General features: G+C 47.2%; 1 protein-coding gene across 1 annotated transcript in view; it reads left to right on the plus strand.

The window, feature by feature from the left end:
* Positions 1-18678, plus strand: part of DOC2A (double C2 domain alpha) — a 141597-nt gene that overhangs the window by 116959 nt on the left and 5960 nt on the right. The gene's annotated exons all lie outside the window — the stretch shown is intronic.

Here is an 18678-nt window from a genome sequence, read left to right on the forward strand (position 1 = left end):
TCTCCATAGAGCTGAATATTACCCGGACATGGCTTCATCTCCATAGAGCTGAATATTACCCGGACATGGCTTCATCTCCATAGAGCTGATTATTACCCGGACATGGCTTCATCTCCATAGAGCTGAATATTACCCGGACATGGCTTCATCTCCATAGAGCTGAATATTACCCGGACATGGCTTCATCTCCATAGAGCTTATTATTACCCGGACATGGCTTCATCTCCATAGAGCTGAATATTACCCAGACATGGCTTCATCTCCATAGAGCTGAATATTACCCGGACATGGCTTCATCCCCATAGAGCTGATTATTACCCGGACATGGCTTCATCTCCATAGAGCTGATTATTACCCGGACATGGCTTCATCTCCATAGAGCTGAATATTACCCGGACATAGCTTCATCTCCATAGAGCTGAATATTACCCGGACATGGCTTCATCTCCATAGAGCTGAATATTACCCGGACATGGCTTCATCTCCATAGAGCTGATTATTACCCGGACATGGCTTCATCTCCATAGAGCTGAATATTACCCGGACATGGCTTCATCCCCATAGAGCTGATTATTACCCGGACATGGCTTCATCTCCATAGAGCTGAATATTACCCAGACATGGCTTCATCTCCATAGAGCTGAATATTACCCGGACATGGCTTCTTCCCCATAGAGCTGAATATTACCCGGACATGGCTTCATCTCCATAGAGCTGATTATTACCCAGACATGGCTTCATCTCCAGAGTGCTGAATATTACCAAGACATGGCTTCATCTCCATAGAGCTGATTATTACCCGGACATGGCTTCACCTCCATAGAGCTGAATATTACCCAGACATGGCTTCATTTCCATAGACCTGAATATTACCCGGACATGGCTTCACCTCCATAGAGCTGAATATTACCCGGACATGGCTTCATCTCCATAGACCTGAATATTACCCGGACATGGCTTCATTTCCATAGAGCTGAATATTACCCGGACATGGCTTCATTTCCATAGAGCTGAATATTACCCGGACATGGCTTCATCTCCATAGAGCTGAATATTACCCGGACATGGCTTCATCTCCATAGAGCTGAATATTACCCGGACATGGCTTCATCTCCATAGAGCTGAATATTACCCGGACATGGCTTCATCTCCATAGAGCTGAATATTACCCGGACATGGCTTCATCTCCATAGAGCTGAATATTACCCGGACATGGCTTCATCTCCATAGAGCTGAATATTACCCGGACATGGCTTCATCTCCATAGAGCTGAATATTACCCGGACATGGCTTCATCTCCATAGAGCTGAATATTACCCGGACATGGCTTCATCTCCATAGAGCTGAATATTACCCGGACATGGCTTCATCCCCATAGAGCTCATTATTACCCAGACATGGCTTCATCTCCATAGAGCTGATTATTACCCAGACATGGCTTCATCTCCATAGAGCTGAATATTACCCGGACATGGCTTTATCTCCATAGAGCTGAATATTACCCAGACATGGCTTCATCTCCATAGAGCTGAATATTACCCAGACATGGCTTCATCCCCATAGAGCTGAATATTACATGGACATGGCTTCATCCCCATAGAGCTCATTATTACCCAGACATGGCTTCATCTCCATAGAGCTGATTATTACCCGGACATGGCTTCATCTCCATAGAGCTGATTATTACCCGGACATGGCTTTATCTCCATAGAGCTGAATATTACCCGGACATGGCTTCATCTCCATAGAGCTAAATATTACCCGGACATGGCTTCATCTCCATAGAGCTGAATATTACCCAGACATGGCTTTATCTCCATAGAGCTGAATATTACCCGGACATGGCTTCATCTCCATAGAGCTGAATATTACCCGGACATGGCTTCATCTCCATAGAGCTTATTATTACCCGGACATGGCTTCATCTCCATAGAGCTGAATATTACCCAGACATGGCTTCATCTCCATAGAGCTGAATATAACCTGGACATGACTTCATCTCCATAGAGCTGATTATTACCCGGACATGGCTTCATCTCCATAGAGCTGAATATTACCCAGACATGGCTTCATCTCCATAGAGCTGATTATTACCCGGACATGGCTTCACCTCCATAGAGCTGATTATTACCCGGACATGGCTTCATCTCCATAGAGCTGAATATTACCCGGACATGGCTTCATCCCCATAGAGCTGATTATTACCCGGACATGGCTTCATCTCCATAGAGCTGATTATTACCCGGACATGGCTTCATCTCCATAGAGCTGAATATTACCCGGACATGGCTTCATCTCCATAGAGCTGAATATTACCCGGACATGGCTTCATCTCCATAGAGCTGAATATTACCCGGACATGGCTTCATCTCCATAGAGCTGATTATTACCCGGACATGGCTTCATCTCCATAGAGCTGAATATTACCCGGACATGGCTTCATCTCCATAGAGCTGAATATTACCCGGACATGGCTTCATCTCCATAGAGCTTATTATTACCCGGACATGGCTTCATCTCCATAGAGCTGAATATTACCCAGACATGGCTTCATCTCCATAGAGCTGAATATTACCCGGACATGGCTTCATCCCCATAGAGCTGATTATTACCCGGACATGGCTTCATCTCCATAGAGCTGATTATTACCCGGACATGGCTTCATCTCCATAGAGCTGAATATTACCCGGACATGGCTTCATCTCCATAGAGCTGAATATTACCCGGACATGGCTTCATCTCCATAGAGCTGAATATTACCCGGACATGGCTTCATCTCCATAGAGCTGATTATTACCCGGACATGGCTTCATCTCCATAGAGCTGAATATTACCCGGACATGGCTTCATCCCCATAGAGCTGATTATTACCCGGACATGGCTTCATCTCCATAGAGCTGAATATTACCCAGACATGGCTTCATCTCCATAGAGCTGAATATTACCCGGACATGGCTTCTTCCCCATAGAGCTGAATATTACCCGGACATGGCTTCATCTCCATAGAGCTGATTATTACCCAGACATGGCTTCATCTCCAGAGTGCTGAATATTACCAAGACATGGCTTCATCTCCATAGAGCTGATTATTACCCGGACATGGCTTCACCTCCATAGAGCTGAATATTACCCAGACATGGCTTCATTTCCATAGACCTGAATATTACCCGGACATGGCTTCACCTCCATAGAGCTGAATATTACCCGGACATGGCTTCATCTCCATAGACCTGAATATTACCCGGACATGGCTTCATTTCCATAGAGCTGAATATTACCCGGACATGGCTTCATTTCCATAGAGCTGAATATTACCCGGACATGGCTTCATCTCCATAGAGCTGAATATTACCCGGACATGGCTTCATCTCCATAGAGCTGAATATTACCCGGACATGGCTTCATCTCCATAGAGCTGAATATTACCCGGACATGGCTTCATCTCCATAGAGCTGAATATTACCCGGACATGGCTTCATCTCCATAGAGCTGAATATTACCCGGACATGGCTTCATCTCCATAGAGCTGAATATTACCCGGACATGGCTTCATCTCCATAGAGCTGAATATTACCCGGACATGGCTTCATCTCCATAGAGCTGAATATTACCCGGACATGGCTTCATCTCCATAGAGCTGAATATTACCCGGACATGGCTTCATCTCCATAGAGCTGAATATTACCCGGACATGGCTTCATCCCCATAGAGCTCATTATTACCCAGACATGGCTTCATCTCCATAGAGCTGATTATTACCCAGACATGGCTTCATCTCCATAGAGCTGAATATTACCCGGACATGGCTTTATCTCCATAGAGCTGAATATTACCCAGACATGGCTTCATCTCCATAGAGCTGAATATTACCCAGACATGGCTTCATCCCCATAGAGCTGAATATTACATGGACATGGCTTCATCCCCATAGAGCTCATTATTACCCAGACATGGCTTCATCTCCATAGAGCTGATTATTACCCGGACATGGCTTCATCTCCATAGAGCTGATTATTACCCGGACATGGCTTTATCTCCATAGAGCTGAATATTACCCGGACATGGCTTCATCTCCATAGAGCTAAATATTACCCGGACATGGCTTCATCTCCATAGAGCTGAATATTACCCAGACATGGCTTTATCTCCATAGAGCTGAATATTACCCGGACATGGCTTCATCTCCATAGAGCTGAATATTACCCGGACATGGCTTCATCTCCATAGAGCTTATTATTACCCGGACATGGCTTCATCTCCATAGAGCTGAATATTACCCAGACATGGCTTCATCTCCATAGAGCTGAATATAACCTGGACATGGCTTCATCTCCATAGAGCTGATTATTACCCGGACATGGCTTCATCTCCATAGAGCTGAATATTACCCAGACATGGCTTCATCTCCATAGAGCTGATTATTACCCGGACATGGCTTCATCTCCATAGAGCTGAATATTACCCAGACATGGCTTCATCTCCATAGAGCTGAATATAACCTGGACATGGCTTCATCTCCATAGAGCTGATTATTACCCGGACATGGCTTCATCTCCATAGAGCTGAATATTACCCAGACATGGCTTTATCTCCATAGAGCTGAATATTACCCGGACATGGCTTCATCTCCATAGAGCTGAATATTACCCGGACATGGCTTCATCTCCATAGAGCTTATTATTACCCGGACATGGCTTCATCTCCATAGAGCTGAATATTACCCAGACATGGCTTCATCTCCATAGAGCTGAATATAACCTGGACATGGCTTCATCTCCATAGAGCTGATTATTACCCGGACATGGCTTCATCTCCATAGAGCTGAATATTACCCGGACATGGCTTCACCTCCATAGAGCTGATTATTACCCGGACATGGCTTCATCTCCATAGAGCTGAATATTACCCGGACATGGCTTCATCCCCATAGAGCTGATTATTACCCGGACATGGCTTCATCTCCATAGAGCTGATTATTACCCGGACATGGCTTCATCTCCATAGAGCTGAATATTACCCGGACATGGCTTCATCTCCATAGAGCTGAATATTACCCGGACATGGCTTCATCTCCATAGAGCTGAATATTACCCGGACATGGCTTCATCTCCATAGAGCTGATTATTACCCGGACATGGCTTCATCTCCATAGAGCTGAATATTACCCGGACATGGCTTCATCTCCATAGAGCTGAATATTACCCGGACATGGCTTCATCTCCATAGAGCTTATTATTACCCGGACATGGCTTCATCTCCATAGAGCTGAATATTACCCAGACATGGCTTCATCTCCATAGAGCTGAATATTACCCGGACATGGCTTCATCCCCATAGAGCTGATTATTACCCGGACATGGCTTCATCTCCATAGAGCTGATTATTACCCGGACATGGCTTCATCTCCATAGAGCTGAATATTACCCGGACATAGCTTCATCTCCATAGAGCTGAATATTACCCGGACATGGCTTCATCTCCATAGAGCTGAATATTACCCGGACATGGCTTCATCTCCATAGAGCTGATTATTACCCGGACATGGCTTCATCTCCATAGAGCTGAATATTACCCGGACATGGCTTCATCCCCATAGAGCTGATTATTACCCGGACATGGCTTCATCTCCATAGAGCTGAATATTACCCAGACATGGCTTCATCTCCATAGAGCTGAATATTACCCGGACATGGCTTCTTCCCCATAGAGCTGAATATTACCCGGACATGGCTTCATCTCCATAGAGCTGATTATTACCCAGACATGGCTTCATCTCCAGAGTGCTGAATATTACCAAGACATGGCTTCATCTCCATAGAGCTGAATATTACCCGGACATGGCTTCATCTCCATAGAGCTGAATATTACCCGGACATGGCTTCATCTCCATAGAGCTGAATATTACCCGGACATGGCTTCATCTCCATAGAGCTGAATATTACCCGGACATGGCTTCATCTCCATAGAGCTGAATATTACCCGGACATGGCTTCATCTCCATAGAGCTGAATATTACCCGGACATGGCTTCATCTCCATAGAGCTGAATATTACCCAGACATGGCTTCATCCCCATAGAGCTCATTATTACCCAGACATGGCTTCATCTCCATAGAGCTGATTATTACCCAGACATGGCTTCATCTCCATAGAGCTGAATATTACCCAGACATGGCTTCATCTCCATAGAGCTGAATATTACCCGGACATGGCTTCATCCCCATAGAGCTGATTATTACCCGGACATGGCTTCATCTCCATAGAGCTGAATATTACCCGGACATGGCTTCATCCCCATAGAGCTGAATATTACCCGGACATGGCTTCATCTCCATAGAGCTGATTATTACCCAGACATGGCTTCATCTCCATAGTGCTGAATATTACCCGGACATGGCTTCATCTCCATAGAGCTGAATATTACCCGGACATGGCTTCATCTCCATAGAGCTGAATATTACCCGGACATGGCTTCATCTCCATAGAGCTGAATATTACCCGGACATGGCTTCATCTCCATAGAGCTGAATATTACCCGGACATGGCTTCATCTCCATAGAGCTGAATATTACCCGGACATGGCTTCATCTCCATAGAGCTGAATATTACCAGGACATGGCTTCATCTCCATAGAGCTGAATATTACCCGGACATGGCTTCATCTCCATAGAGCTCATTATTATCCGGACATGGCTTCATCTCCATAGAGCTGATTATTACCCGGACATGGCTTCATCTCCATAGACCTGAATATTACCCAGACATGGCTTCATGTCACCTCACTATCAGCTCATACAAAGTGTGAATGGGAAACATCTCCAATAGCTTCCCACATCCGGACTTTGTAATATTTGCCCGCTCTTCTCTGCAGAACGGCTCGGGTTCAGTTACATTTGATGGGGACTAAGCGTGGACTGCAGTCTTCAGTCATTCCACAGATTATCAATGGGGTTTAAGTCTGGGCTCTGACTTGGGCATGCAAGGACATTCGTCTTCTTCTCCTCCATCCTCTGTGTGCTCATTGTTGCTGTGTGATTTGGCTCATTGTCATGTTGGAAGGTAAACCGTCTTCCCACTGACAACTTTCTGCCAGCAGAGGGCAGCAGATTTTCCTGAAGTATTGATGGTATTTTAACCCATCCGTTTTTCCTTCTATCCTGACAAGTGCTCCAGTCCCTGCTGCAGAGAAACACCCCCATAACAGGATATTACCACCCCCCCCCATAACAGGATATTACCACCTCCCCCCCATAACAGGATATTATCACACCCTATAACAAGATATTACCCCCCCCCATAACAGGATATTATCACACCCTATAACAAGATATTACCCCCCCCCCATAACAGGATATTACCACCACCCCCACCATAACAGGATATTTCCACCACCCCCCCATAATAGGATATTACCACCCCCCCTCCATAACAGGATATTACCACCTCTCCCACATAACAGGATATTATCACACCCCCCCCCCCTCATCCCCATAACAGGGTACTGAAGGAATGGTGTTATTTGGATGGATTTCTGCCACACATATCATTTGGTGTTGAGGCCAAATAATTCAACTTTAGTCTCATCTGACAATAACACCTTTTTCTATGTGGCCTCAGAATCTTCAAGGTGCGATAAAGGTGGTCAGACGAGACTAAAATTGAATTATTTGGCCTCAACACCAAACAATATGACAGACAGGCAGACAGACAGACGCAGAGCGACAGTTATAGATTGTGATAGACAGACACAGACTGACAGATACAAATTGTGATAGACAGACGCAGAGCGACAGATACAGTATGTGATCGACGGGCACAGACTGGCAGTTACAGATTGTGACCCTCTAGTGCCACATTTGGCACCTTTCAGGGGGCAGGAATGGGTACCTGTTTTTGACAGGTACCTTTCCCCACTTTTGGGAGAGAGCGCCCCTCGGAGGTTTAGCCCCCCCCCCCTCCTTACTCTGCTGTCGGGCCGATTAGAAATTGCAGCGCGCTTCGGGCATGTGCAGTAGGGGCTTCATTACTGGTTTCCCTTACCTGGAATGGTGGCGGCAGCACCCAAGAGCTGATCCAAAAATTGGCTTTGGGTGCTGACCTTGCGGGAACCCTGGAAGGTAAGTGTCCATATACTGTACAGTATTTGTAGCTGCTGACTTTTCATCTTATTATGGGGGGGGGGTTCCTCTTTAATGCCATTGTTTGGAACAACCTACCTGCTGAGTCCCTTCAAAAACTGTGTGTAAGTACCTAGAAGAACTGATTCTGGTGTGAAGGCAAAGGGTGGTCACCCCAAATACGGATTGGATTTCTCTTCTTTTACTTTCCACTTTGTGAATTGATAAAAAATAAACCAATAACATTTCTATTCCTGAAAGCGTTCTTCATTCACAGCGTTCTTCACACCTGCCTAAGACTTTTGCACAGTAGTGTAGATCAGGTCCCCTATAGGTGACTTGTACGGAGCGCTGTGCGGGCGGACCCGCGCCTGTATCAGTAAGAGGTTGGCTCCTCATTCAGAGCGCAGCAGGTGGTAATACAGGAATGGGGGGGGGGGGTGAGCGGAATTATCCCGTATAAGGTGGGGGGTGACGGTCTGAGAGCCCTTTAATAGTCACTGACTCATCCCCGTTACTCATGGAGATAATTGCAGTGTTGGTGGTCCCCCCCCATCATGATGTGCGGCACCTGGGAGTCATGTGACGCAGGGAGCGAGGCTGGGGACGCGGCATAGCGTGCGGGTGACGCTCTCTGCGGACGCTGCGCTATCACCTCTCTCTGACACACATTTATTTTTAGAGGCAGCAGGTCCAGACGCAAAGTTCTCACACGCATGTGGCAGAGGGCACGGCTCCCCCGGGGGGGCTTCCCTGCAATACGAGGCTGCCAGAGGCCAGATGGAGGAGGAAGGGGACCAAGAAATCAATTATCAGTTCCCTGTGTGCCACCTCAATTATTGTCCCCCCAGTTTTCTGTCTGTCTCCTTTATTAGCGTCCTCTCAGTTCTCTGTGTGTCACCTTTATTACTGTCCTCTCAGTTCCCTGTGTGTCTCCTTTATTAGAGTCCTCTCAGTTCCCTGTGTGTCACCTTTATTAGAGTCCTCTCAGTTCTCGGTGTGCCACCTTCATTATTGTCCTCTCAGTTCCCTGTGTGTCACCTTTATTAGAGTCCTCTCAGTTCCCTTTTGCCATCTTCATTATTGTCCCCTCAGTTCCCTGTGTGCCACCTTCATTATTGTCCCCTCAGTTCCCTGTGTGCCACCTTCATTATTGTCCCCTCAGTTCCCTGTGTGCCACCTTCATTATTGTCCCCTCAGTTCCCTGTGTGCCACCTTCATTATTGTACCCTCAGTTCCCTGTGTGCCACCTTCATTATTGTCCCCTCAGTTCCATGTGTGTCACCTTTATTAGAGTCCTCTCAGTTCCCTGTGTGCCACCTCCATTATTGTCCCCCCAGTTTTCTGTCTGTCACCTTTATTAGAGTCCTCTCGGTTCCCTGCGTCTCCCCTTATTACTATCCACTCAGTTCCCTGTGTGTCCCCCTTATTACTATCCCCTCACTTCTCTGTGTCACCTTCATTACTGTCCCCTCAGTTCCCTGTGTCTCCCCTTATTACTGTCCCCTCAGTTTCCTTTGTGTCCCCTTTATTACTGTCCCCTCAGTTCCCTATGTGTCCCCTTATTACTATACACTCAGTTCCCTGTGTGTTCCCTTTATTACTGTCCCCTCAGTTCCCTTTGTGTCCCCTTTATTACTGTCCCCTCAGTTCCCTGTGTGTCCCCTTATTACTATCCACTCAGTTCCCTGTGTGTCTCCCTCTCTCAGTTCCCTGTGTGTCTCCCTCTCTCGGTTCCCTGTGCCACCTTCATTAGAGCCCCCCCCCCCCCCTCAGTTTCCAGTCTGTCAGGATAATTGGCACCCCTCCTCTCTCTGTGTAACACTCATTAGTGTCCCCCTTGCCAGGGGCATTGTGTGTCACGTTGATTAGTGTCCCCTTAGCACCCCTGGCCCATTAGTCTGCTTCCAGCTGCCTGCATGAAACACTCATTAGCGCCCCTGTGCAATGCCTTACTTTCATGAACCTCCCCTCCCCACCCCCCTGCTGTCTGTGTCTCCCTCCTTTGGCATGTGTCACATTAATTGGTGCCCCCCCCCCCCCTGCTGTGTGTGTGTGTCTCCCTCCTTTGGCATGTGTCACATTAATTGGTGCCCCCCCTGCTTTGTGTGTGTATCCCCCCTTTGGCATGTGTCACATTAATTGGTGCCCCTCCTGCTGTGTGTGTCTGCCCCCTTTGGCGTGTGTCACATTAATTGGTGCCCTCCCCCCTTTGGCATGTCACATTAATTGGTGCCCCCCATGCTGTGTATGTCTCCCCCCTTTGGCGTGTTTCACATTAATTGGTGCCCCCCCTGCTGTGTGTGTATCCCCCCCCTTTGGCGTGTCACATTAATTGGTGCCCCGCCTGCTGTGTGTCTTCCCCCCTTTGCCGTGTGTCACATTAATTGGTGCCCCCCTACCCACTGTGTGTATCTCCCCCCCTTTGCCGTGTGACACATTATTGGTGCCTCCCCCCCCCCCCTGTGTGTTTCTCCCCCTTTGCTGTGTGTCACATTAATTGGTGCCCCCCCTGCTGTGTGTGTCTCCCCCCTTTGGCATGTGTCACATTAATCGGTGCCCTCCCTGCTGTGTGTGTGTATCTCCCCTTTGGCATGTGTCACATTAATTGGTGCCCCCCCCCCCCCGCTGTGTGTGTATCCCCCCCTTTGGCATGTGTCACATTAATCGGTGCCCTCCCTGCTGTGTGTGTGTATCTCCCCTTTGGCATGTGTCACATTAATTGGTGCCCCCCCCCCCCGCTGTGTGTGTATCCCCCCCTTTGGCATGTGTCACATTAATTGGTGCCCCCCCCCCCCTGCTGTGTGTGTCTGCCCCCTTTGGCGTGTGTCACATTAATTGGTGCCCTCCCCCCTTTGGCATGTCACATTAATTGGTGCCCCCCGTGCTGTGTATGTCTCCCCCCTTTGCCATGTGTTACATTAATTTGTGCCCTCCCCCCTACTGTGTGTCTTCCCCCCCTTTGGCATGTGTCACATTAATTGGTTCCCAACCCCCCCCCCCCCGTGTGTGTCTCCCCCCTTTGCCATGTGTTACATTGATTGGTGCCCCCCATTGCCGTTTGTCACATTAATTAGTGTCCTCCCCCCTGCTGTGTATGTGTGTTCCTCCATAGCTGTGTGTCACATTTATTGGTGCCCCCCTTACCCCCCTGTCACCACTGTCCACTCATTTGTCGGAGTGGCACACACCGCATCCCCCCCCCCCCATCTCCCCTCTCACATTCATCAGCTCATTCTTTCTCAATGTCAAATCCATCGGCGTCCCCTCACAATCCCCCGTGTGTCACCTTTATTGGAGCCCCCCCTTGTTTCTTTCTCAGTGTGTCACATTAATTAGCGCCCCCTCACCTTCCATTCCCATACATCAATACTCCTGCCTGACGCGCATCATTTCTCAGCGCTGAGAATCCTAATCCTGAGATGGAAATATTGACATTTCCCTATTCCCATAATAAAGGCTGCGCTCTCCTCGCCATGCCGCGCTCCCTCTGCTGACACGCGCAGCCCCCAGACATGTCAGGATTCTATTAAATAGGAATCTTGCAACCGAGATGCATTAATGACTGCGGCGGTGGGAGATGGGGATTAGCGGGGTCGATAAGCGGCACACATAAATAGCACGCCGTGCACTCTGCATTCCGGCTGCCTCACCGCCTCCTCCTACAAATCATTGAAATCCCACAGAAGATTCAACATGTTCATGTCCTTTCATTAAAACAATTCCTGCTGATCCTGCCATGATGGTCCCTGTTCAGCCACTTCCTGTTATAGGGTGATAACGCTCTGTCTCCGCCTCCCAACCGCCACTTCCTGTTATAGGGTGACAACGCTCTGTCTCCGCCTCCCAACCGTCACTTCCTGTTATAGGATGATAACGTTCTGTCTCCGCCTCCCAACTGTCACTTCCTGTTATAGGATGACAATGCTCTGTCTCCGCCTCCCAACCGCCACTTCCTGTTATAGGGTGACAACGCTCTGTCTCCGCCTCCCAACCGCCACTTCCTGTTATAGGGTGACAACGCTCTGTCTCCGCCTCCCAACCGCCACTTCCTGTTATAGGATAACAATGCTCTGTCTCCGCCTCCCAACCGCCACTTCCTGTTATAGGATGACAATGCTCTGTCTCCGCCTCCCAACCGCCACTTCCTGTTATAGGGTGACAACGCTCTGTCTCCGCCTCCCAACCGCCACTTCCTGTTATAGGGTGACAACGCTCTGTCTCCGTCTCCCAACCGCCACTTCCTGTTATAGGGTGACAACGCTCTGTCTCCGCCTCCCAACCATCACTTCCTGTTATAGGGTGACAACACTCTGTCTCCGCCTCCCAACCGCCACTTCCTGTTATAGGGTGACAACACTCTGTCTCCACCTCCCAACCGTGCTTCTGTGCTGTCACATGAGCTTCAGATGGAGAATATAGGTGAATGTTTCATCGCACACTGCATAGACATGGCCCACTGTTGTCACCATCAGGAATGGCCATGCAGCCATCGCTGAAGTGCATGTAGACGGGAAGTGGCTGCAAAGAGGCTTCAGGAGATCAGCAGCACTGAGATGGTAAAAGGATGAAAAAAAAGGGGGAAAAAATGATTTTACCTTTAAAAAAAAGCTCCATTTACACTATAGGGTCTGGTTATAAAGCATCCACCAGACATTCTCTGGCGGAGAATCTTCTAGGCCAGAGCAGAGGTCAGCGAACTTTTTCTACTTAAGGGTTAAATTCAATGTATGTGAATGCATGGAGGGCCGCATTCACCTGCTAATAAATGAAGATAACATTACACAGCCCCTGCACCTCTAAGGCAACAAAGGAGTGGCTCAAGAAGAAGCACATTAACCACTTGCCAACTAGCTGTTGTACTTATACTGCGGCAGGTCGGCTCTGTCCCGCAAAACGACGTACATGTACACTTTGCTACAATGTAAAGTAGTGAGTGTACAGCTTGTATAACAGTGTAAATTTGCTGTCCCCTCAAAAAACTTAACACACAGCCATAAATGTCTAAACCGCTGGCAACAAAAGTGAGTACACCCCTAAGTGGAAATGTCCAAATTGGGCCCAAGGTGTCAATATTTTGTGTGGCCACCATTATTTTCCAGCACTGCCTTAACCCTCTTGGGCATGGAGATCCCCAGAGCTTCACAGGTTGCCACTGGAGTCCTCTTCCACTCCTCCATGATGACATCACAGAGCTGGTGGATGTTAGAGACCTTGCGCTCCTCCACCTTCTGTTTGAGGATGCCCCACAGATGCTCAATAGGGTTTAGGTCTGGAGACATGCTTGGCCAGTCCATCACCTTTATCCTCAGCTTCTTTAGCAGGGCAGTGGTCATCTTGGAGGTGTGTTTGGGGTCGTTATCATGTTGGAATACTGCCCTGGGGCCCAGTCTCCGAAGGGAGGAGATCATGCTCTGCTTCAGTATGTCACAGTACATGTTGGCATTCATGGTTCCCTCAATGAATTGTAGCTCCCCAGTGCCAGCAGCACTCATGCAGCCCCAGACCATGACATTCCCACCACCATGCTTGACTGTAGGTAAAACACACTTGTCTTTGTACTCCTCACCTGGTTGCCGCCACACACGCTTGACACCATCTGAACCAAATAAGTTTATCTTGGTCTCATCAGACCACAGGACACGGTTCCAGTAATCCATGTCCTTAGTCTGCTTGTCTTCAGCAAACTGTTTGCGGGTTTTCTTGTGCATCATCTTTAGAAGAGTCTTCCTTCTGAGATGACAGCCATGCAGACCAATTTGATGCAGTGTGCGGCGTATGGTCTGAGCACTGACAGGCTGACCCCCCCACCCCTTCAACCTCTACAGCAATGCTGGCAGCACTCATACATCTATTTCCCAAAGACAACCTCTGGATATGACGCTGAGCACATGCACTGAACTCCTTTGGTCTACCATGGCGAGGCCTGTTCTGAGTGGAACCTGTCCTGTTAAACCACTGTATGGTCTTGGCCACCGTACTGCAGCTCAGTTTCAGGGTCTTGGCAATCTTCTTCTAGCCTAGGCCATCTTTATGTAAGGCAACAATTCTTTTTTTTTTTCAGATCCTCAGAGAGTTCTTTGCCATGAGGTGCCATGTTGAACTTCCAGTGACCAGTATAAGAGAGTGAGAGCGATAACACCAAATTTAACACACCTGCTCCCCATTCACACCTGAGACCTTGTAACATTAACGAGTCACATGACACCAGGGAGGGAAAATGGCTAATTTGGCCTGATTTAAACATTTTAATTTAGGGGTGTACTCACTTTTGTTGCCAGTGGTTTAGACATTAATGGCTGCGTGTTGAGTTATTTTGAGGGGACAGCAAATTTACACTGTTATACAAGCTGTACACTCACTACTTTACATTGTAGAAAAGTGTCATTTCTTCAGTGTTGTCACTTGAAAAGATAGAATAAAATATTTACAGAAATGTGAGGGGTGTACTTACTTCTGTGAGATACTGTAAATGCCGCTTGTGGGCTTTGTTCATCAATACATTGTATCAACATGTTGCATTGTTACAATGTAATTATTGTTACAATTATAATAATTTCCCTTGGGAATATTAAAGTCGGAATCACTTTTTTGAGATACTGTATCACATAAAATGGCCTGGTTGTTAAGGGGGTAAAACCTTCCGGTCCAGAAGTGGTTAAGGTCATGGAGTGGCCCTAGTCAGGCTCCAGACCTTATTCCTATAGAAAATGTATGGAGGGAGCTGAAACTTCGAGTTGCCAAGAGACAGCCAAGAAATCTTAAGGATTTAGAGAAGATCTGTAAAGAAGAGTGGACCAAAATCCCTCCATAGATGTGTGCAAACCTGGTCACCAACTACAAGAAACGTCTTACCCTCTGTGCTTGCCAACAAGGGTTTTTCCACCAACTACTAAGTCATGTTTTGCTTGGGGATCAAATACTTATTTTACTCACTGAACTGCAACTTTTTATAACATTTGTATCGTGTTTTTTTTCTGGATTTTTGGTTGATATTCTGTCTCTATCATTTAAAATACACCTATGATAAAAATTATAGACCCTTCATTTCTTCAGGGTCGCCATCTACCAGTACTGCGGATAAACACATTGTTCCTCTGGCCGCTATAAATCGTCATTTGCGGTGCCTATAGCCAGGGGTGCGTCCCAAAGTTTTTACGCTCGGTCTGACGGATCTCTCTATGAGCATTCGGTGCGCAGGTGTCATCCGTGTTCCCTGGGGAGGAAGGTGATGTATTTATAGCTGTAGGTCGGCTCCCCAAGGGGTGCAGAGGAGACAGATGTGCAGGAGATGGGGGAGAGGGGGCAGTGTACGGAACGCAGGATATACTACAAAATGCTCTGTAGGTCAGGGCAGACCGTTTGGCGGCCCAGGGGCCGGGGCATTGTTTTATATCCCTAGGTCGCTTGTCAGTGTTGTCTACATTAAAATACAGAGAGATCTCTCATGTCACAAATAATCCGGCCGCTCGTCTGTACTATCTGTTTACTTTTCAGACATTTTCAGCTGAAGTCATGAAAGCCAAGCTGAACTTATAAAATAAAATATGTCCCCCCCCCCCCCCTAAACAGAGTAAGAATATAAAGGGTAGGGGCTCCCGAACTATGGCCTGTGGGCTACATCCAGCCCACAGCTAGGGTCATGATGTATTCTCAATGTGCACAGATTGAGGATTCGGAGGGACTCTGATGGGGACATTGATGTAAGGGGGGGGGGGGCTCTAATGTACTCTGATAAACTTTGATAAAGATGATGATTTTACGAGGGACTCTGATGGGGACCCCAATGTAAGGGGAAACTCCAATGAATGATCGGCTCTGACAGGAACACTGATGTTAAGGGAGCTCTGATGGGGGGACCCTGATATAAGGGGGACTCTAAAGTGATGGGAATTCTGATGGGGACCTTTTGTAAAGGAGGACTCTGATGGGGACCCTGTTGTAAGGGGGGACTCTGATGTCGGATCGTGATGTAAGGGGGACTATAATGGGGACACTGATGTAAAAGGGGGCACTGATGGGGTCCCTGATGTAAGGTGGAACTCTGATGCAAGGACAACTTAGGGGACCCTGAGGTAAGAGGGTACTGACGGTGATCCTGATGTAAGGGTGGGACTTTGATGGGGACCCAGATGTAAGGGTGGGACTTTGATGGGGACCCAGATGAAGGGTGGGACTTTGATGGGGACCCAGATGAAGGGAAGACTCCGATGGGGACCCAGATGTAAGGAGGATTTTAAAAAGGAACCCTGATGTAAGGGGGCACTCTGATGGGGATCCTGATGTAAGGTGGAACTCTGCTGTAAGGGAGACTTTGATGGGGACCCTGATGTAAGAGGGGAAACTGATGGTAACCCTGATGTAAGTTGGAACTCTAATGTAAGAGGGGTCTCAGATGGGGATTCTAATCTAAGGAAGCACCCTGATGTAAGGGGAGACTTTGATGGGGAACCTAATGTAAGGAAGACTTCAATGGGGAGCCTAATGTAAGGGGAAATCTTATAAAAGAAGGACCCTAATGTAAGTTAGGACTCTGATGGGGACCTTGATTTAAGGAATGACACTGGAGTGAACCCGGATATAAGGAAGCACTTTGATGTAAAAGGGGACTTTGATAGGGACTCTAAAGTAGGGGGAAACTCTGATGAGGACCCTGATATAAGGTGGGACCCTGATGTAAGGGTAATCAGGAATTTTTTTTCTGCCCGCAAATATTTGTAAAATATACGATGTGGCCCTGAAAAGTTTGGAGCCCCTGTTCTAAGGGATCGTTTAAACTTTAAAGGAAAGTATCAGTTACTGTAATCCATAGTTACATAGTCCTGTAGTGTTCCTCCTCACCAGTTACTGTCGTGAATACTGGTCCACTGAAGCCTTTCTTCATATTGGTCTCCAACCAGTCATGGCACTGCCATCTCACCAATGTCATCACACACAAATGTTACCAAACAAACTAAGTTGGACTGGTAATTGATGGCATTCCTCCACCAAAACAAATACATGTATAGCCTCCAGGCTTTCTCTTGCAGCACTGCTGTTCTTGCTTCAGGCCTTTGACAGTATCCTTCAGACCAGCCTTTTCAGCCTTTGTAACCCAGAGGAACCCTTAAAATAATTTTAAGGTCTTTGGGAACCTCTTCTAAAACCAATTGATTGGTGGTCAGTGGGAAGAATGCTCCTTACATTGGTGGTCAGTGGGAAGAATGTTCCTGACATTGGTGGTCAGTGGAAAGAATGACCCTTACATTGGTGATCAGTGGGAGAAATGTTCCTTAAATTGGTCGTCATTGGAAAAAATGCTCTTTACATTGGCGGTCAGTGGAAAGAATGCTCATTACATTAGTGATCATTGGGAAGGATGCCCCTTACTTTGGCGCTCAGTGGGAAGGATGTCCCCTTACATTGGTGATCAGTGGGAAGAATGCTCCTCACATTGGTGGTCAGTGGGAAGAATGCGCCTTACATTGGTGATCATTGGGAAGAATGCTCCTGACATTGGTGATCAGTGGTAAGAATGCTCCTTAAATTGGTGGTCAGTGGAAGGAATGCTCATTACATTGGTGATCATTGAGAATGTTCCTTGCATTGGTGGTCAGAGGAACCCTTGAAATCATTTGCAGGTCTTTGGGATCATCTACTAAAACCAATTCATTGGTAGTCACTGTGAAAAGCGCCTCTTATATTGGTGACCAGTGGGAAGAATGCCCCTTACGTTGGTGGTAATGGGAGGAATGTCCCTTACATTGGTGGTCATGAAAAGCATACTTCCCTTTCAGTGGTGGTGAGAATGCCACCTTTACAGACAGCTAAAAAGATCTTTGGTGCCATGCAGCTGGCTCTGCCAAGAAGTGCCGGACACATAACTATGCTGGCACCATCAGATTTTAGGTCAATCAGCCACAGCCTAGGGCAGTGATGGCAAACCTTGGCACCCCAGATGTTTTGGAACAATATTTCCCATGATGCTCAACTACACTACAGAGGGCATGAGCATCATGGGAAATGTAGTTCCAAAGCATCTGGGGTGCCAAGGTTCGCCATCACTGGCCTAGGGAAACTTGAGCAACCTCTGGAGGAACCCTAGGTACCTAATCAGATACACTGACTTCTACCCTGAAGTATGGGTGGAGCTCTGATCTATTATTAGCATCTGCAGTATATTAAAAGGGTTGTGAACACCTTCACAATCAACAAAACATGGACCCAGGGTTGGAGACATCATCTCACCCAGGACTCTACAAAGTCTCTGGGCTCCAGGATCCTGATTAGGATTTACCATTCCTAGAAATAATTGCACAGCCTGATTTCTCCCTGTAGGACAACCAACTTGAAGCCCATTGAATAAATAGATTGTAAAGCACTGCGCAAACTGTTGGTGCTATATCACTTCTGTATAATAATAATGTCCTGTTCAGGAGTATAATAATATGAAATACTTTACTGACCAGTGGATGGTTGGGGGTAGATATACAGTATGCTGGTGTATATACTTAGCTCTATGATTAATTCTTAATTTGTAATAATGTGAACTGTGGAGTATGTTGTATATGTTTTTAGGATAT

The sequence above is a fragment of the Pelophylax lessonae genome (assembly GCF_965119305.1).
Source record: "Pelophylax lessonae genome assembly, chromosome: 6".
NCBI classification, from domain to species: domain Eukaryota; kingdom Metazoa; phylum Chordata; class Amphibia; order Anura; family Ranidae; genus Pelophylax; species Pelophylax lessonae.